General features: G+C 42.0%; 1 protein-coding gene across 23 annotated transcripts in view; it reads left to right on the top strand.

The window, feature by feature from the left end:
- Nucleotides 1-21,603, top strand: part of LDLRAD4 (low density lipoprotein receptor class A domain containing 4) — a 450,420-nt gene that overhangs the window by 69,749 nt on the left and 359,068 nt on the right. For 4 of the 23 annotated variants that reach the window (XM_073888057.1, XM_073888056.1, XM_073888067.1 and 1 more), the window contains one exon: nucleotides 8,914-9,111. The exons of the other annotated variants lie outside the window; for them this stretch is intronic. The gene's annotated coding sequence lies outside the window, so the exon portion shown is untranslated. The remainder of the gene's footprint in view (nucleotides 1-8,913; nucleotides 9,112-21,603) is intronic. 23 annotated transcript variants of the gene reach the window in all.

The raw sequence follows: 21,603 nt of genomic DNA, 5'->3' as shown, positions 1-21,603 counted from the left end.
TCCTATTGCTTTTGTTTCTCTGGAGAACCCTGGTGTGTGTGTGTGTGGTGTGTATGCTGTTGCTTTTGTTTCTCTGGAGAACCCTGACTAATACAGTCAGCTTAAGAGTTGGTAGCAGCTGCCTCTATATTAATCTGATTTTGTTTATATTCTAAGCATTCTTCTATCTCAACATCCACCTTTTTGCATATCTAACTTTAGATAAAACAATCCTCAAGTCATTAGAACACTCTAGAATTTTCTCTTGGCCAGAAGGATTGATAGCTATTAAAGGTTCCGTCTCTTCAGTTTTCTCTTTTTCTGTATTCATTCTCCAGACAGTTATTCTTAACAAAAAAGATTTGGGTTTGTTTTAGGCATATTTTTGTGCCTTATTCCTATATTTGTATGTGCATATTTTCCTTTTTTATAAGAAGTCAGTCAAGGTTTCCTGAAAGAGTTTTGTTGTCCACCATCAGTTGTGTGACCTACTCCTTATTGGTAGGTAGCAGTGAAACACTTAGTGAAATATGAAACTAATTAGAGGTCAAGCTCTGGGTATATTCTAAGAAGTTAGAGTATAGCAGAAAAATGAAAGTCTTATTCGTATTTTCTTTTTTTAAAGATTTTATTTGACAGAGAGAGAGACAGCGAGAGAGGGAACACAAGCAGAGGGAGTGGGAGAGGCAGAAGCAGACTTCCTGCTGAGCAGGGAGACCCATGTGGGGCCCCATCCCAGGACCCTGGGATCATGACCTGAGCCGAAGGCAGACGCTTAACACTGAGCCACCCAGGCGCCCCCCTATTTTTAAATCATAGCTGACTTATACCAAACCTTTGCCTCCAAGATAGGCCTATAAAAATAGAAGAGGGGGGTGCCTGGGTGGCTCAGTTGGTTAAGCATCTGCCTTCGGCTCAGGTTGTGATCCCAGGGTCCTAGGATCAAGCTCTGAGTCAGGCACCCTGCTTGGTGGGGAGCCTGCTTCTCCCTCTGCCTGCCCCTCCTCCTGCTTGTGCGTGCTCTCTCTCTGTCAAATAAATAAATAAAATCTTAGAAAAAATAGAAGAGGGTACAGTCTATGTAAGTACTGTCATTGCCAGTACCAGTGAGCAAATCTGGAGACCTTGGTCTGCACCACAGCTTTCTGAGAAAAAGCCCACACAGGGGCCAGATCCAGATCTGTTGTGATACGTGTGGATTTTAATATCCTGAGGCTAACTAAACTCTTAAGTATATTCTTAGTTTACAGGCAGTAAAAACCTAAACAAAACTAGAATGGACTATCCAGATTGGATAGAGTTTGGGCCTCTGAGTCACAGCAAAATAGTCTGCAAAGAGAGTGAGTAATGGCATATATATTCACTGATCCTCCCTTTGTCCCGTCTGTCAGTCTGTGTTCATTGACGTCTTTATACCTTTCTGCCTGAGGCCCAATCTGTTGTGCTCCAAAAACAAAATGATAAATGATAAAATAAGCAGCAAAGCCTTCTTTGCCATCAAGAGGGACATCTGAAGGCAAAATCAGTTTTAATTCTTTCATTCATTTTACACATTCACTCATTCAGTAAATAATTAACTGAATACTTGTTGATTGAAACCATAAAGTATTAGTCCTGGCAAAAACCTTTTACCAGTTGAATTTTATAGTTGGAGAAGTTGAGGCTCAGACAGCTGTAATGATTTGCATGTGGTTATAGAGCATGTAAATGGAGCAGCAAGGTCCTGACTCAGGTCTCCAAATCCCTCATGCACCTTTCACCTTATTACAGGCTCAGTCTTTCTTACTCCCACAGTGAACTCTGCAGACTGGCCTGGTCTGAACTGCAGCTGATTTATTCCAAACCTTGGCAACTATGATCTTAAGATTCTTTGGAACAGTAGGGTCACATTCAATATAAATGTGATTTATCTTTAAGAATTCCAGAATTTTAACAAAGCAATGTTTCTGAGGAATAAAAATGTGTCACCTCAGAACCAATGTAGTTTTCTCCTGCATTCTTAAGCTTACAATTCTTCTCCTCTCCTCCCCTCTCCTCTCCCCTCCCCTCCCCTCCCCTCCTTTTCTTCTCTTTTCTTTCTTACAATTCTTTTTTTGAAAAATTGTGCCTTTTATTCTTGAGAATAGAACTGAGAGTCCCAAGCAGTGGCTGTAGCATAGGGAGTTTTCTGTTTACCTTAGGAATATTACCCCTAAATTTGTTGGGCTAGCTGATTAGGTTACTTTTGACCAATCAGATGAAATTTTGCAAAATGTCCCAGTGAAACAAGATTTTCCCTTCTAGACTACTAACAAGAAGTGTTAGATGTTGGGTACTTTCAGTATAGCCAGTCCTTATGTGTTTGTTGTGTGTCATCCAGGGGCTCAAGAAAGCACTATGGGATTTTTTTTTTTTGACAAAGCACTATGGGATTCAGAAGTTTCGTGTCCTCAAGAAGCAATTTGTCTGCTATTTGGATGGTAGAGTGGATGGAGATGATGATAAAGCATTTCTGAAGGCCTGATGTTTTTCTCGGTCTTAGGTGTTGCCTTAGTGTTTCAAAAGCATATGGCAAACAATAACAATGTTGAGTGCATCTTCATGTGAACATAGATTATCTGTGGGTTGGCTACTGACATTATTCCTGGATGTGTTGTGTGCATATTTGTGATTCTGTGAGCCATGCTCTACTGTGTTGTTTCTCCAGCTAATTCAGATGGCTATGTGGCTTGAGATGACTATAGGTCAGGGAAACCTGAGTTACAAAATCTCTTTAGTGCTAGAAATATCTCAGCATTCTTTAGTCTTTAGGCTTTGGCATACCCTTCACAATGCCAAATGAAATGAAACATCTCTAATACATTTTGAGAAAGGAGAGAGGACACTTTTGGGTGAGTTTTCTCATGTCCAGTTCTTCAAAATTTATAATGGCAATGTTGAAAACTTTTAAAAATCATGCCTCTAGCAAAGGATCTGTACTCAGAAAACTATAAAATACTCAGGAAAGAAATTGAAGAAGACACAAAGAAATGGAAAAACGTTCCATGCTCATGGATTGGAAGAACAAACATTGTGAAGAAGTCAGTGCTACCTAGAGCAATCTACACATTCAATGCAATCCCCATCAAAATACCATCCACTTTTTTCAAAGAAATGGAACAAATAATCCTAAAATTTGTATGGAACCAGAAGAGACCCGAAAGGCCAGAGGAATATTGAAAAAGAAAAGCAAAGCTGGCGGCATCACAATTCCGGACTTCCAGCTCTATTACAAAGCTGTCATCATCAAGACAGTATGGTACTGGCACAAAAACAGACACATAGATCAATGGAACAGAATCGAGAGCCCAGAAATGGACCCTCAACTCTATGGTCAACTTATCTTTGACAAAGCAGGAAAGAATGTCCAATGGAAAAAAGACAGTCTCTTCAACAAATGGTGTTGGGAACATTGGACAGCCACATGCAGAAGAATGAAACTGGACCATTTCCTTACACCACACACAAAAATAGACTCCAAATGGTTGAAAGACCTAAACGTGAGACAGGAGTCCATCCAAATCCTAAAGGAGAACACAGGTAGCAACCTCTTCGACCTCAGCTGCAGCAACTTCTTCCTAGAAACATCACCAAAGGCACGGGAAGCCAGGGCAAAAATGAACTATTGGGATTTCATCAAGATAAAAAGCTTTTGCACAGCAAAAGAAACAGTCCACAAAACCAAAAGACAACCGACAGAATGGGAGAAAATATTTGCCAATGATATATCAGATAAAGGGCTAGTATCCAAAATCTATAAAGAACTTATCAAACTCAACACCCAAAAAACAAATAATCCAATCAAGAAATGGGCAGAAAACATGAACAGACATTTTTCCAAAGAAGACATCCAAATGGCCAACAGGCACATGAAAAAGTGCTCCACATCGCTCGGCATCAGGGAAATCCAAATCAAAACCTCCATGAGATACCACCTCACACCCGTCAGAATGGCTAAAATTAACAAGTCAGGGAACGACAGATGTTGGCGGGGATGTGGAGAAAGGGGAACCCTCCTACACTGTTGGCGGGAATGCAAGCTGGTGCAACCACTCTGGAAAACAGTATGGAGGTTCCTCAAAAAGTTGAAAACAGAGCTACCACACGACCCAGCAATTGCACTACTGGGTATTTACCCCAAAGATACAAATGTAGGGACCCGAAGGGGTACATGCACCCCAATGTTTATAGCAGCAATGTCCACAATAGCCAAACTGTGGAAAGAGCCAAGATGTCCATCGACAGATGAATGGATAAAGAAGAAGTGGTATATATACACAATGGAATATTATGCAGCCATCAAAAGGAATGAGATCTTGCCATTTGCAACGACGTGGATGGAACTGGAGGGTGTTATGCTGAGTGAAATAAGTCAATCAGAGAAAGACATGTATCATATGACCTCATTGATATGAGGAATTCTTAATCTCAGGAACAAACTGAGGGTTGCTGGAGTGGGGGTGGGGTGGGAGGGATGGGGTGGCTGGGTGATAGACATTGGGGAGGGTATGTGCTATGGTGAGCGCTGTGAATTGTGCAAGACTGTTGAATCACAGATCTGTACTTCTGAAACAAATAACGCAACATATTTTAAGAAAAAAGAAAAAGAAGATAGCAGGAGAGGAAGAATGAAGGGGAGTAAGTCAGAGGGGGAGACGAACCAGGAGAGATGATGGACTCTGAAAAACAAACTGAGGGTTCTAGAGGGGAGGAGGGTAGGGGGATGGGTTAGCCTGGTGATGGGTATTAAAGAGGGCACATTCTGCATGGAGCACTGGGTGTTATGAACAAACAATGAATCATGGAACACTACACCAAAACAAATGATGTAATATATGGTGATTAACATAACAATAAAAAATTAAAAAAAATCATGCCTCTAGGTAAAGAAATTGGAGCGTAAGAGAGGCACGTGATTGATTGAATATCATGAAGCATGGAAGTTGGAGATTTCTTGGTTTCTGCTTACTCCACCTGATTGAGCAGCACATTGTTTTCTGGTTCTTACATGGAGGATTTACTTTGTAGTAAATGAGGCAGCAATAAACTTCCTTCTGCTTTGTGGGAGATCAACAGTTCTGATGTAAGTTTTTTTGTTTGCTACCCTTTTATTGTTCTTTGGTAATTCTGGAGAACAAAGGCCACTGGAGAGAGATTTGGGATCTTTCCAATTCAGGAGACACTAGGAAATGGGATGATGACCAAGGCAGTGGGGACTGCAGTAGATCAATTCTGGGTGTTGGTAAGAATTCTCCTGAGGCAGGTGTGCTTTGTTTCTGGGGCTTGGCCACCCCGTCGAAGGAATACTGTGAGCCTTCATTGTTGACCTTTTAATTTTTAAGGTAGACACATGATGAAAGCATAAACCTGAAGTCACTGGTTTAGGTCTTGACAAAGTTACACAATTTTTGATGATCTTCGAAACATTGGAGCATGGTTTGGCATTCCTTGTAATTCAGTTTTATATCCCTTCTAGGCTCTGTAGAATTATATCCTTTCTATGGTCTCTGTAGAATTTCCTTTCCAAAAAGGAAAACTGATCTTTTTATGGACATATTAACTTAGCGGAAGAGACATTATTTCTTGGTTGCTGCTGTGAAGCTTTTGCCATATAGACAAACTGTAGCTGATCTCATGTGTTTGTATGCTTTCTCTAAGTCAGTGTAGTTGGACTGTGGTTATTTTATGGCTTCTGTTTCCCCTGTACCATCTCTGAACAGATACTGAAATTATTTAATTAAACTTAGATGCACAAAGAGAATACCTACTTGTTTAGACGTTATGCAAATGTATGCAAATAATGTACAAATGAGTTGGCTTGGCTGGACTGGAATACTGTATTACACCAGCTCTGAATTGCCATCATAGAAGAAGAAATACGGTAGTACAGTTGTCTTATTCACTTTTAGATTGAATCTCAATTTCAGGATGCTTTTTTTTTTTTAAATTTTATTCATTTAGTCAACAGAGAGAGAGAGAGCACAAGCAGGGGGAGTGGCAGAGGGAGGAGCAGGTTCCCAGCCGAACAGGGAGCCGATGTGGGGCTCCATCCCAGGACCCTGGGATCATGACCTGAGCCGAAGGCAGATGCTTAACGGACTGAGCCACCCAGGCGTCCATAGGATGCTTTTTAAAAAAAAAGTGTTTGCCTCACTCAGAAGTCTTGGATGAATGTCACCTTCCTTCATTTTTTTCACAGTGCATGTGAATTTTTAGGTGTCAGTATTACCTCCTTAGTCATTGTTACCTCTTCTGATCATCCTCTAAAGCTACTTTTAAAGTTTACCTTTAAACTTTTTTTTTTAATAGTGCATCTTACCTTGCCTTAAGTTCTGGAAAATCATATGTTAATGGCACTGTCTGAAGGTAGGCCCGTTTTCTTTAGGGATCTTGTAGGAGTCAGGCTCACAGACTTGTGGGGGCTGGAGGAGTTCTTTAGTACAAGTTCAGTGGTAAATTTATGGTAAATGATTTGTGAAGCTGGAATGACAGATTTGTCCTAGTGGTTCTTCTTTTAACCTCTGGCTATTTAAGTTTAATTCTATAAAGTAAGCTGAGAAATGTACATGTTAAATGCTAGTTACTGCCCATGATGAAAGGGCTGGTGATGGTCAAGGTGACTGTCACTTTGAGGCTGTAGGCTGGGAGCACATCAGAAGGACCTGACCAGAAATGGCTTAAATACAAGATAATTTTGATAAATGGTCTCTTCTTAAAAAAGCTTAATCACTCAATCTGAATACATAGCAAGAGATTTTTGTTGTCAAAAGGATAAAGTCTGTGGTAGTTCAAAGCTGTTATTAACAGAAAAGCAAGTTGTATCTTTTTCTTTAGAATTGAAAGGGACCAAAGCTATCATATATATTCAAAAACCTCAACTACAAGTGAGGAAGTACAAGTCAGAGAGGTTAAGTGACATGCCCAGAGTCAGACCTTGAGTAAATGATGGAGTGAGCCTTGATGTGAGAGCCCCACACTGCAGCCTATGCCCCTTTCAGACCTTGTTCTACACCACAGGGTGTGGATGGAGGGTGTTGTCAGCTGACGTGAAAATGGTAATTTTGGGGGCACCTGGTGGCTTAGTTGTTGGTTATGCATCTGACTCTTGATTTCAGTTCAGGTCATGATCTCAGGGTTGTGGGATTGGGCCCTGCATAGGACTCCATGCTGGGCGTGGAGCCTGCTTAAGATTCTCTCTCTCCCGCTCCCTCTGGCCCCCCACCCTCTCTCTCCCTCTCAAAAAAAAAAATAATTTTAATGGTTGCTAGGAAAATTCTGATTGAATACTTTTCACATCATAATTGATGTTAGTGCATCTTGCCTACTTGTTTGAGTGCCAGCCTATTGTGTAGAACAGTAAAAAATATTTATCTTTTTCATTTGGTCTTATATTGTTAGAAGAGCTGAGAAATTTTTGGTACTCTTAAGGGGTATAAAAGTGAATTCTCTCAGATTTATTCAGTAGTTGTTAGAATATGCTCAGGAACAAAAAACACTTTGAGGACTGGCTGGTCAGATTTTAGGGACATACTTAAATATTTTGTTTACAAATGAAAATTAAGCATTTGATTTGTAGGTAAACCCTTGCCCTGGAAGAAATGAATTATGGAATCTTTGTTTGCAACTGAAGAATTAAGCCAACAGCTTTTCTAAGGGAAGTTGCTTAAACAAAGGTATCAACAGTAGTGAGGCTCCTTATTGGCATCGGATTTTGTAGAAACTTGAGATAGTTACTTTACTCTTTTGCTTAGAATTTCCCTCATATGGTGGCTTGCCCTTGCTATACCAACATATATAACCTTGTGTAATGTGCCCAACATTTTAGAAAGCTGTGATGGACCTTGTAATTGGGGAAACCTTGCAAGTTGATTCTTCTGTAGAGTACCTGTTATAGAATCACTACCCTATCAAGCCATGTGTGTGGAGATCACATGGTGCCTGAGCCTGAACCAGGGAAAAACAGTGGCTTCTACATTTGGAAGCCCAAGTGTGGGCCCAGGGCTCCCTCAGCGTCTCCCCACATGATGGCCTGTAGTTGTGCTGTCACCCAGGACTACCAGGAACATAAAACATAGCTTTACATATCCAAATGTATTGTATGTAAGCTTAAACCTGTGGAAGAAGTGGCATGAATTTTAAAGGCTCACCTGGCACCTTGAAATGTTTAACATCATTATACTCAGTAAATTATAATGGTTGTGGTTGGTGACATCCAAGTAGGAAGAGAATCTTTATGTTGTTGTTTCATGCTCTTGAATATCTGGAACAAATGGCATGGCTGCTGTTGCTTAAATACACGTATTCCTATGAGGCTTTAAGACCTTTCCAATAGAAGTAAGCTATAATGTGTATGCTCATGTGTGTGCTTTTTAAATATTTTTTTTAAAGATTTATTTATTTATTTTTAGAGAGAGAGTGAGTGAGTGGAGGAGGGGTAGAGGGAGAGGGAGAGAGAGACTCCTCAAGCAGACTCCCCACTGAACACAAAGCCCAATGTGGGGCTTGATCCCAGGACTCTGGGATCATGACCTGAGCCGAAGGCAGATGCTTAACCAATTGAGCCACCCAGGTGCCCCGAAACTTTTGGAATTCTTAAATATAAGCTTGCATAAAGTAGGGAAAAGGAACTCTGGAAAGCTTGTTCTAGGAATTTTAGGCTATAGCCCTGAAGTGACCAATACTGATCACATGGCCCCCTCTGACCATGTGGGGACAGGAGTTTTTGCCCTTCCATGTGTCTATCCAGGAATATCACTGATAACTGACAGGCCCCATTTTGTTTTCTTAAGCAATTATAATAGAACTCATGGAAAGTACCCATTCACTGAATACATACAGTTTTGATTTATGAGTAGCATTTTCTTTCTTAATTAATTAATTAATTAATTATAAATATTTTATTTATTTATTTGACAGAGAGAGAGAGAGCACAAGTAGGCAGAGTGGCAGGCAGAGGGAGAGGGAGAAGCAGGCTTCCCGCCGAGCAGAGAGCCGGACGTGGGGCTTGATCCCAGGACCCCAGGATCATGACCTGAGCCGAAGGCAGCCACCCAACCGACTGAGCCACCCAGGCACCCCTTCTTTCTTAATTTAAAACATTTTTAAGTGATAAAAGTAAGAAACCTTAGGAACAAAGGAAAAGGCAAAAGTCACCCATGATTTCATTATTTTCATACAACTATTTTTCTTCCTGTGCATTTCTTTTGTCTTTTAATATTTAAAAATTTTTAAAAATATGTGCTTTCTACAAGGTCATAATCCCATGGCTGTGTGAAAGGTTCGTGATCTTTGGAAGCAGACAGACCTGGGTTTGATTTCTGGGCCTACCAATTACTAGTTATGTGACCTTGGGCAAGTTCCTTCACTTTTGTGCATTTCAGTTTCTTCATCTGTAAAATGAGCTAACACCTTAAACTCACATAGGATTCTTGCAGGGTTGAAGGAGATACTATACATGAAGTACCTTGCCTTTTGTGGTACACCATTCCCTGCTTAATATTCTCTCCTGGGCATTTGTTTTTCATTTGGCTGCATGGTCTCAAAGGAAATTACTGCCCTCTTTGATGAGAGAAGTCCCCAGGTCCCCATGGCTGGCCTTTGGACTGAGTGACTCTGGGGCCCCAAGGGTCTCTGCATCTTGGAGGGGCCTTTGCTTTGCTGACCTGAGGGTGGAGGGGAAGGGGAGGAGTGACACTGTGCTCTTCAGTGTTTTCTGGCCTAGTAGAGGTCACACAGCCCTTTTTCTGGTATCCTATAAAGGGCTGGGACAATTCAGCCCTCTTTACTGGAGCCTGGTAAACACGGACTGGATTGAAGGGAAGTACCAGTTCCAGTTATTGAAGCATGGTTTCCTGAATGCCAGAGCCATGATACTGGTGCCCAAATTTCAACTCTAACATAGAGTCTCTGCCAGGCCTATCTGTCCTATCTAAGATGATGGCTAGGCCTTTCTTTGATCATTCAGATGAGAAGGAGCAGTTGGGCCAGGATTTGGACCAAAGCTGGCAGTAGAGTGGGACGTCTCCTATTTGCAGGAGGGCTCCCTGGAGCAGGCATATAGGGGCACTGTGGAGAGGCCTGGCATAGCCATGGGGGAGCCAGGTGGCTATGGAGGGGCAGCCTCCCTGCCATTGTTCAGGGGCAGAACTCTGGTCCTAGGGTGAGATAGTATAAGAATAAGGGGTAATTAGCTTCGATTTATTTATTTTTTGAAAAGATTTTATTTTTAAGTAATTCTTGCACCCAGCATGGGACTCGAACTCAACCCCGAGATCAAGAGTTGCATGTTCTACCAGCTGAGCCAGCCAGGTGCCCCGGTGCTTAGCTTTTAAAGACAGTGGAGACTCCTAGCATTTATCAATGGGAAGCTGGTGTTCAGTGGAATCTGGTAGAAATTCACTGGCCTATCGGGTCTGGGGCCAAGGAACTTGGATAAAAATGCGCTTTGATCAGGACACAGCTCTTGGGGTTAGTTTGGCACTGACAGGACTTGCTGCTGAGCACCTGGGGTGCAGCAGCCTAGTTTAAGTCTGTCCTGCTTCAACTTGGGATTCTTCTGAGGCCTAGAGTAGGATTATCAGTGGGCCCTCTTGTCAAATTCTGGGAAAGCAGAAGTCAGTATGTCATGTGTAGTTTGAACATCGAAGCTTGTTCGAAATTACTGCGTTTTTGAAATTCTGGGGGAAACATCCACGGGATGCCTTCATCATTCCCTCCGAAGTTCAGAGACGAATACTTAGAGCAGTGATTTTATATAGCATGTAGGTAAGCATCTGAAGTGGACATTTGTAGTTAATAAAAGGGGGTGTTGATTTCCTTTGAAAAGTGAAGATTTTTATAATGCACCCAAACCATACAGGGACATCAGAGCGGCCTCCACAATCAGCCGTACCCTACTGCTCTGGACAGTGGGTGTGTGTGAGTGGCTATGGAAGATGAATCCTGGGCCAGACTCTTTATGGAAATGAACAAATTTTAATAGCAGCGGTAGAGCTTTTCAAGTTTATAGTGTGCCTGTTTGATATCTCAAAGTAAAAGCATTTAAAAATCTCTTTTTAGAGTTTTGTTTTTGGAACACCTGCCTCTTCCTCACTGAATCAAGTTAAATGGGTAACACGCCCTAACCCCCTCAACCCCTCTGCTTCAGAGGAAGAGAAAGCCCAAGTAACTGACTGCGTGGGCCAGAGATGTATGCAGCTGGGACTAGCACTCTTGAGCCAGTCCTGGATTTAAGATTAAAGCCCTTTGTGATGCAACTTTTAGTTTTAAGTGGGGGAGCCAGGCTGCCATGACAGTTGTACAAGTGAATTTCAGGGAGACATTCAGACTTGTGACCTCCTCATGGATACTGTTGGTGATGGCTGCATTGGTGGTGAAGTGTGTTTTAGGGTCCTCTTGTAGGGGTGTAGAAACAAGGGGGAGTCCACTGCTTCTGGGCTCCTAGAAGATGCTGTTCCCCTCAAAAGAGGGGGTGGGTTGAAAGATTGCCTACCTGTGTTCACCTGATGCCTGCACAGATCAGCCTTTCATGGTAAAGGGGGCTCTGTGGGCTCTGTCTGGAGAGAAGATGCCTGTATTCAGGAGAATAGCTGGTCATAGCCCATCTGGCTCTACCCAGTGTCTGACAAGTTTTTGGCTCCTGAGGAATTCCTCCCTCCCCAGCCACAGCTTCTGGTCCTTGCTTATCTCTGGAGAGCCATGGTTTTAAAGCCCAGCCAGGGCTTTCTTACAGATGGGGCCAATCCAGAGCACAAAGAGACTGTGGCTTTCCTTCCCATGCTCTCACCCACCCTCGCATGCCCAACTTCTTGAGGCAGAATGGATGATTGTGGTGGGAACCTGAACCCTTGTTGTGGGGCCCTAGCAACAAAAGGGGCAACCTCAGGGCGCCTGGGTGGCTCAGTCGGTTAAGCGTCTGCCTTCGGCTCAGGTCATGATCCCAGGGTCCTGGGATCGAGCCCCGAGTCAGGCTCCCTGCTCAGCGGGAGTCTGCGTCTCCCTCTCCTCCTTCTGCCCCTCCCCCCCCATACTCTCTCACGCATGCACTCTTTCTCTCAAATCAATCAATCAATCAATCAATAAAATCTTTAAAAAGAAGAAGAGGGGCAACCTCTGCTCTGATGGTCTTTTGCCCAAGGACATGGCCAAGGGAGGTCTGTGATGTAGGGACCAGTACCTATACTGGGTGGTGTTGCTGCCTCCTCTAGGCCTGTCCCAGTGGAGATGCCTAGAATCATCTTGGCTTATTTTTTTGGGCAGGTATGTGAAAATTGGCCATGAAATGAAAACTTGAGTACTCAACAGCAGGATGAGGGAATTTGGTATCTTTATTTCATCTTTATATTATCAGCCACCTGATTCAAGAATTCCTTCCTTGTATTAACACTAAACAGGATTGTTCAAGTGGGCAAAGGGAATGCATTGTGTTCTATTTTAATGAAGGATTTAGGCTTATGGAGACCTCCATCTGATCTTAAATTTCTCAAGCTGAACACCTCTTATGATCAGAGAGATGTGGTGTTTGGTAAGAAAGAACATATGGTGAACTGGGAGCTGGCAACTAGTTGAAGCTCTGAAACCAGTTGCTAACCAGTTGCATTATTTTAAGCAGCTCACATTACAGAGTTTCTGAATACCTGAGGAGTGTGTGTCTTTTCCATGTTTATATCCTTGACATCCAGCATGTGCCTGGCAGACGTAGGTGCTCAGTGAATGTTTGTCTAACAGTGGAAGGAGAAGGTGGTCCCAGAGCCTAGCCCAGTGTGTGTTCAGAGTTTAGGAGGTGGGCAAAAGAAAAGATTTTCCAGTCAACTGAATTTTATAAATACTGTCTGTTAATTCCCTTTCTTGGAGATTCTTGTTTATTTCTTTATTTATTTGAAGGGGAGGGCAGAAGGAGAGGGAGAGAAAGAGTCTTAAGCAGGCTCTGCACCCAGTGCAGAGTCCAACGAGGGGCTTGATCTCACAACTCTGAGATCATGACCTGAGCTGAGATCAAGAGTTGGATGCTGACTCGACTGAGCCACCCAGGCGCTCCCCTTTCTTGGAGATTCTTAATGTACCATTGGCATATTAGATGCCGTGAGAAGTCCTGTGGTAAAGAAAACCTGTGTTGTTGAACCCAGAATTTCCTAAACTTATTTGACTCAAGAACACCCTTTGCCTACAGCTCCATGAAGCTGGAGAAACTTTTGCTGAAGCAGAATACCTTGAAGGAGACTTGCTGCTGGAGCATTCTAGAATTTGAGAGTAGGGTTGGGAGGATGGGACATACTTAGAGGGGTAATAAGGTGATAGAAGTTTGGGGCGAGAGGATAGGGTAGGGTTAGTCTCTCAACAGGGCTCAGACTCCAGATTTTTAAAGTAAACATTGTAGGGCACACTCTTCATCCATAGCATGAACAGGAATCTCAGGTGAAGTATTTATCTCCTGAGCTGATCTCACACATGCACAGAGAGATGCTCATTTTGTCCTAGGAAACCTAGCTCAGTGGACAAGATGACCATGTTTCTGTCATGCTCATGCGCTTTTTCTTGTTTTTATTTTTAACAGATTGTAAATATCTTGAAAGCAGGACTCTAATCAAAAATCTGTAAAACTCTCCTGGGCATTGTTACCAGTTTTTCACCTACCGTGGAATAAGTGATGAAAGTGCTAAAAGGCACTGTAGAGACTTGGTTTCCACTGTCCCCTTCCTTCTTCTGTAGGGTCTGAGATGAGCACCACCAACAGGGCAAGCAGGAGAGTGTCCTGTTGTTCCCTGTCCCACGTGCGCCCCTCCCCCCCATGTCAGCTTCGCCAGGTGGGTTTGGTGATGCCTGCCTGTGGACATGCCCTGTGGTCTGCTGCTCTCTACTGATCACCCACTGCTGTCTCTGGGAGCCCATGCCCCACCCCCAGAGTTTCTCTCCATCCACTCCCCCTCCTAGATAAGTACATATAAATGCGATTATGTTTAGAAGCTGAAGCATTTGAATAAATCAGATGCTTTTGCCCAACCCTAGAATAAAGGCTGTAGTTATTTTAACAACAACAACAAAAATCCTGCAGTCTTCAGCTATTTCTGGATGTAGACTGGTAATTAGCATGCCATTTGTAATTCATTGCTGTCTCGGGCTGTTTGTTTCCTTGTTCCAATGCAGCCCAGTTGGGAGACTAGGTTTATTTCATTTGGAAATGTGATTTTGTGGAGACCTCTAAAATGCCATCATAAGATTAATGGTTTTCTGTAGCCAAAGTTTGCCAAACCTGGTGTTTGTAGCTCAATTATTAGTTTACAGCAGCTCTGTGGAGGGGAGTAACAGCTTGCTAGGATGGTATTTAGTTTCCAAGAAAACTGTTAAAAAGCAACTGCTTCAGGAAGGACTGATGCTACCTGAGGTAAGTGATACTTCAGGAGAACAGGTAGTTTGGGGATAGGTTAAGGAGACTTTACATTGTTTTACCTGTTTCAATGTTATTCATGGGATATATTTTACATTTTTAGTTCATATATTAACTCATGTGCATGAAGGCCAAATGCAGAGGAGTGCCTTTTGGAAATTTATACTGCCAGAATGAAAGGAAAATGTTTGCATTTGTTCTTGTAACAGGGCAGGCAGGTGAGAATGCTCCTGGAGACAGTCTCCCCCCCCCCGCCCCCCTGCCGTGGTCTCTCCCTGGGGACTTCATGCTTGCTCTCCAGCTGCAGAGGGAAAAGAGGAAAATATGCAGTTACTGTTTCTGTTTTGGAGTACTGGGACCTGCTGCTGGTTGTAAAATGAGAACTTGGCCATGGTCCAAAAGGAAAGCTTTTGGTTCCTTCTTTTTAGAAAGATTTATTGGGGGGTAGTCTTTAATGAATAGACTGATTCTCTAGATTCCTCCTGCAGTGTAAGGCTGTCTGACTTTGGCTGCTCAGTTGACCCTATAGTTGCCAACAGTAAAGTGCAGCATAAGGAGAGCGTGTGTGGGACTACACACCATACATGGTCTTGATGCCTGCCTGGCCATCTTGGGGTTACCCGTGCATCTTCTCATATCCACTGAAGGGGAACTAGATTAACTTTGCCTTCCAAGGACTTAGCTTTTGATGCAGGAAAAAAAGGAGTTATTTTATATGTGAGCTAAATTTTTCTGAACTAAGTCTCCTCATTTCCCAAGATGATACAAAAAAGGAAGGAAGCTAAAACAAGACAAAACAAAATAAAGCACTTTTGTGAATGGAAAGCACATGTGTTGTTCCAATGGCTCTCTTGATTAAAGGGTTTAAATAAATGAGCACTAGGTTCTAATAGAAAAGAATTAAAGTAGTTTTAATTGCTCTATAAGATATGATGATAAGAAGGAACTTGAATTGTACAGAGGCCAAGCAGTCTTGCAAAAACTATGGCCTGAAATGTTTGAGAGTGCTGTTTATCACCAAGGAAAGTCATTTCTGGAAAGTTTTAGGATGTAAAAGTAAACAGCTGGAAAAATTTGAGTACAGTTCTATACTGTGCAAGGATGCATCCAGGTACCTCCATCCAGGTGGGTCGTCTTGGACCCCAGACAGAGTCTTTCATGCCAGGACCTGTGGGTGGCTTTGTGGCTTCCATGCTCAGCTCCAGTCTTGGTTGATGTTGTCGAAGGCCTTGGACCTTAGATACCCCTGGAGGTCTGGCACAGTGCAGGCTGTGGGTCAGACCACCTAGGCAAGTACTGGGGAAGAGGCTAGGGAGGGTGGTTGTCTTTCATACTCACCCCTGTGCAACAGTACCAACCAGCTATTCTCATTTGATTAACCCAAGAGGTTTCAGCTCTTTCAGGTTTATGTAGTGCAGTTTTAGGACAATGGATTCCATGCGTTTTAGTTTCAAATTATGATATTCAAGAATAATTTCTGTTTTCTGAAACTCCTTGTCGTAGAAACAGGCTTGAGGATAGAGGATTGGTAAGCTAAGTACCGTTAGGAAATATTGAGGATCCCCTGAAAATGGGGAGGGGTAGATGATGGAGGAGACAAAAAGATCATCTGAGGAAAGTGGACGCACAGTCTTCTTATGCGTCAGCTTGCTGATATGGAATCTGGTAGGAAAGACAACTGTAATATTGTGTTTAAAAACTATTGTTACTATTTTTGTTTTATTTTTTATTAGGTAATATCATTACATGGTTCAAAACAAAATCATTTATCAAGAGGTATTCATTCAGAAGTCTACTTCTGTCTACTCTGTACCCATAGTCACTGTTATTGTTTCTTATGTATCTTCCTAGAATTTCCTTATATATTTATAAATTTGAAAATATATTAATCATCACCACCCTCCATCTATCCAAAAGGTCTCATACCCATTTTCTTGCACCTTGCTTTTCATGCTTAATGTGTCTTGGAGATCCTTCCATATCAGCACATACAAAGCTTCCTTCCTCCTCATCCCCTCTCTCTCCATTCCTCCTCTCCCCTCCCCTCCTGTTTAGAGATGCCTGGTGTCCCATTTAATGCACATGCCATAATTTATTGAACCAGTCATTCCTTTACTTATGAACATTTGACTTATTTCCAAGTTTGCTTATACAAACAAATTACAATGAATAACGTATTTCATTTCACTGAATTTCATTGCACTTAATCACATGCAATCATAACCTTAAGGATAAATTCCCAGATTTGGAATTGTTAAATCAAAGAGTATATGCATTTGTAGTTCTCACTGACATTGCACACCCCATCAGCAGTGGGTGAAGGTGCCTGTTTTACCACATTCTTAGCAATAGACCATGTTACCACGTTTTGGGAGTTTACCAAACAGATAGGGGGAAAGTGGTATCTAAATGTAGTTTTAACATATATTTCTATTACTATGAGGAGTTCTGCATCTTTCATGTGATTGTGCGAGCCCTTTCTATTTGTGGATTGTCCTTTTTTTTCTCATGGATTTCTAGGAGCATTTTGTATATTAGGGAAGTAGATTTTGTGATAAAACTTGCAAATACTGTTTTGAAGTTTTTGTCATTTGTCTTTTAACTGATTTTTACCAGACTGACATTTCTGATGTTTATGTGGTTATATTTATCATTCTTTCTTTTGTGGCTTCTGGATTTTGAGTCATAGTTAGGAAGGAATTTCCAACTTGGCTGTAGAACCACAGTATTGTTTAGGATTAACTGGTTTTAGAAATTCTGTTGGTTTCTGTTTCTAAAACCTAAAAATAACAGTTTATTCAAATTATATTTGCTTTTTGTTTTGTGTAATTTGCTTTTGTCCTTTCTTCTTGACTTTATTTAATATATTTACTACATTTTTCCATTTCCCATAACTGGAAAGAGATTTTAATTGCCACCCAAGTGGAAAATGAAGGGCATGCTCTCAGTGGGGTGGATTAGATTTGTAGAGCTGCGAGTGGTTCTTCCTGGTGGGACCGTGCACTGTCATGGAAGGGAAGTAGGGTATGGCTCTGCGTGTCAGTCTAGAGTGCCTCAATACTGGTAACAAATACCCATCAAGTAGCCTTGGAAATTTATGAGTTGGATGAGGATGATTTGGCCAGTGAAACTAGAACTCCAAATATGTCGTTTTCTATTCGTTCTGGTTCCCAGTTTCTCTTGCAAGCCAAGCGTGTTATGTTTATTACCTACAATTAAATATTTTTCTATGTGAGTTTACTGAGGATTTGGGGGTTGGTTCATGGGGAAGAGTCTGATATGATACATTACCCCATCTCCTATGGTCTGCATAGTACTCAGTATTCATGTGGTAATGATGTTAAAGACCTTAAAAAGACAAATTAGGGTCGGTCAGATAACTTAGACCTTTGTGAGTGATACTGTGATTTATAAGATATATATATGTGTATATATATATATATGTGTGTGTGTGTATATACATATACATTATATATATATATATTTGGTTATTCAGATGACCAAAATATATTTCTTATATATTTTTGGTCTTTGTTTATAATTCATGGTTCACAGCTTCTAAAACCCTTGGAATTTCCTAGGTTATGCCTTGAGAGTGATAAAAGGTGTTATTTGTTATGTTAATGAGTAAGTCTTTGAAAAGCACTTAAGGATGGGGGTGCTGGTTGCCAATGGAGCCAACCTGGTGATTAGAGGGTTGGAACTTTTAGTTCCACCCCCTGGCCTCTAGGGAGGGGAGAGGGGCTGGAAGTTGACACGTCGCTAATGGCCAATATTTAATCAATGTAATGTATGTAATGAAGCCATCGTAAACATTCCAAAGGGACAGTGTTTAGAGAGCTTCCGGGTTGGTGAATACGCAGAGATTGGGGAGAGTGTAGCACCTGGAAAGGGCTTGGAAGCTCTGTGCCCTTTTCCCACAGCTTGTCGAATGCATCTCTTCCTTCTGGCTGTTTCTGAGTTACATCCTTTTATAATGAAATGATAATCTAGTAAGTAAGATGTTTCTCTGGGTTCTGTGAGCCACTGTAGCAAATTAATGGAACCTGAGGAGGAGCTCCTGGGAACCTCTGATTTTATAGCTAGTCAGTCAGAAGTACAGATAACAACCTGGATTTGTGACTGGCATTTGAAATCCAAGGAGGAGGTTGTGGGAACCTCTTCTGTATAGCAGTTAGGTCAGAAGGATAGGTAACAACCTGGGCCTGCGACTGGCCCCTGCATTGGCAGGGGAGAACAGTGTTGCAGGACTGAGCCCTTACCCTGTAGGATCTGATGCTATCTCTGGGTAGATAGCATCAGAATTCAGTTGAATTCTCCTTGGACACCCTGTTGGTGTCCGAGAGTTGCTTTGTTGTGTGAGGGACCCATCCCCGCGTGCACACACACATTAGAATTGGTCTCAGAACAGCAATTTTACCTTGATCACTTAGAATAAGATCTTATGTATGATCCATCTTTGTGGAGTAAGCATTTTCTGTGATTTGGGAGATAGGGTGAAAGTGGGGTCTGAGGGACACTGGGAGTGATAACAGGAGAGACGGGAAAGAGGGACTTTGAGATGACTATTTAAGACTGAAAAATACGAGCTAGTCTGATGTCTAGCTTTCTGAAAAATTATTTCTTGAGGATTCAGCCTGTCCCTGCTGGAGCTGTTACCAGCTTATACTAGGTATTATTTTTGTCAACTACAGTAAGTCTGTCTTGTCTGTTAGCATTCTACCTGTATATCATTTTAAGCAAATGAAGGTGACTTTTCAACATTAGGCCTTGAATTCCTGCCGTTGGACAGCCTCGGCTAAATTCTGTACACAGTTGAGTCTTGGCTGCGTAGCTGCCAATTACCCAGGTGTCGCTGAGCAAGCCTGTGGTTCATCATCTTCCTCCTGCTACTCCCGTCTTGCTGTCCTTCATTTAGCGTTTCTCCGTTGGTAAGCAAATTTAGGTCAAGTCAGTAAAATTCAGGATGGGTGATTTTGCTAAGGAAAGCACTCTAGGCAGCGGCAAAGTTTTAGGGCTTGGTGGAGGAAGAGCTGCTGCAAGGGTGTCAGAGGCCATTGATGGTCAGAGAGAGACTGGGACAGTGGAGTCCTGGTAACTGTGGAGGGGGACAGGCAGGTGCTGTCGGAGCATCAGATGCTGCTGAGAGGTTACAGAAGACAGCGACTAAACGATGCGCATTGGATCTGGAAGTTAGGAGGGCACTGGAGAGTTTTGCCAGAGCACTTTCAGAAGCCTGACTGTGGGATGAAAAGTGAACGTTCTGCTCAGTTTCGGGAGTTCCTTCCTCACAGACACTGTTGAATGGAAAGGCTGACCCATGGGAGACCATTGTTTATTTAAGATCATCTGTGCTATATGAACTATTGCATAAGTTATCACAAAGTTGTTATTACTAGATCTGCTGGTGTGATATATAATGCCCATGTGACTTAACTGCCGAGCTCTTGCCAAACATGAAGGGTTTTTTTTAAGTTTTAATTTAAATTCCAGTTAACAGTGTAATATTAGTTTCAGGTGTACAATATAGTAATTCAACATTTGCATACGTCACCTGGTGCTTATCACAAGTGCCCTCCTTAATCCCCATCACGTATTTAACACATCCCCCCACCTCTCCTATGGTAACTATCAGTTTGTTCTCTATAGTTAAGAGTCTGTTTCTTGGTTTGCCTTTCTCTCTTTTTTATTTTTGCTTTGCTAATTTGTTTTGTTTCTTAAATTCCACATATGAATGAGACCATATGGTATTTGTCTTTCTCTGACTGACTTATTTCACTTAGCATAACACTCGTTAGCTCCATCCATGTTGTTGCAAATGGCAAGATTTCATTCTTTTTTATGACTGAGTAATACTCCATTGTGTGTGTGTGTGTGTGTGTGTGTGTATACACACACCACATCTTCTTTATCCATTCATTTATTGATGGACACTTGGGCTGTTTCCATAATGTGGCTATTGTAGATAATGCTGCTGTAAACATAGGGGTATAATTATCCCTTCTAATTAGTATTTTTGTATTCTTTGGGTAAATACCCTGTAGTGTGAAGCTGGATAGTTCTATTTTTAACTTTTTGAGGAAATTCCTTATTGTTTTCCAAAGTGGCTGCACCAGTTTGCATTCCCACCAGTAGTGCAAGAGGGTTCCCTTCTCTCCATATCCTTGCCAACACCTGTTGTTTGTTGTGTTGTTGATTTTAGCTGTTTTGACAGGTGTGAGGTGGTATCTTATCATAGTTTGGATTTGTATTTCCCTGATGATAAGTAATGTTGAACATCTTTTTGTGCATCTGTTGGGCCATATGTATGTCTTCTTTGGAAAACTGTCTATTCATGTCTTCTACCCATTTTTTAACTGAATTATTTGTTTTTTGGGTGTTGAGTTTTATAAGTTCTTTATATATTTTTGATACTAACCCCTTATTGGATATGTCATTTGCAAATATCTTCTCCCATTCCGTAGGTTGCCTTTTAGTTGTTTTTTTTTAAAGATTTTATTTATTTTATCTTATTTTTTAGAAAGATTTTATTTATTCATTTTGAGAGAAAGACAAAGAGGGCACAAGCAGGGGGAGAGGCAGAGGGAGAGGGAGAAGCAGACTCCCCGCTGAGCTAGGAGCTTGACATGGGGCTTGATCCCAGGACCTGGAGACCATGACCTGAGCTGAAGGCAGATACTTAACCATCTGAGCCACAGAGGCGCCCCTATTTATTTTAGAGATAGAGCGTGGGAGTGGAGTGGAGGGGCAGAGGGAGAGGGAGAGAGAATCTCAAGCAGACTTCGAGCTGAGCATGGAGCCCAATGTGGGGCTCGATATCACGACCCTGAGATCATGGCCTGAGCTGAAATCAAGAGTCGGTTGCTTGCAATGTCCACAATAGCCAAACTGTGGAAAGAGCCTAGATGTCCATCGACAGATGAATGGATAAAGAAGATGTGGTATATATACAATGGAATATTATGCAGCCATCAAAAGGAATGGGATCTTGCCATTTGCAACAACGTGGATGGAACTGGAGGGTGTTATGCTGAGCGAAATAAGTCAATCAGAGAAAGACATGTATCATATGACCTCACTGATATGAGGAATTCTTAATCTCAGGAAACAAACTGAGGGTTGCTGGAGTGGGGGTGGGGTGGGAGGGATGGGGTGGCTGGGTGATAGACATTGGGGAGGGTATGTGCTATGGTGAGCGCTGTGAATTGTGCAAGACTGTTGAA

This window comes from Callorhinus ursinus, unplaced genomic scaffold (genome assembly GCF_003265705.2).
Source record: "Callorhinus ursinus isolate GAN/ISIS: 27379988/994484 unplaced genomic scaffold, GSC_fseal_2.0 scaffold86, whole genome shotgun sequence".
Classification (NCBI taxonomy): Eukaryota; Metazoa; Chordata; class Mammalia; order Carnivora; family Otariidae; genus Callorhinus; species Callorhinus ursinus.
The sequence above is the reverse complement of the archived record's forward strand: the minus strand, read 5'-3'. Positions and strand labels throughout refer to the sequence as shown.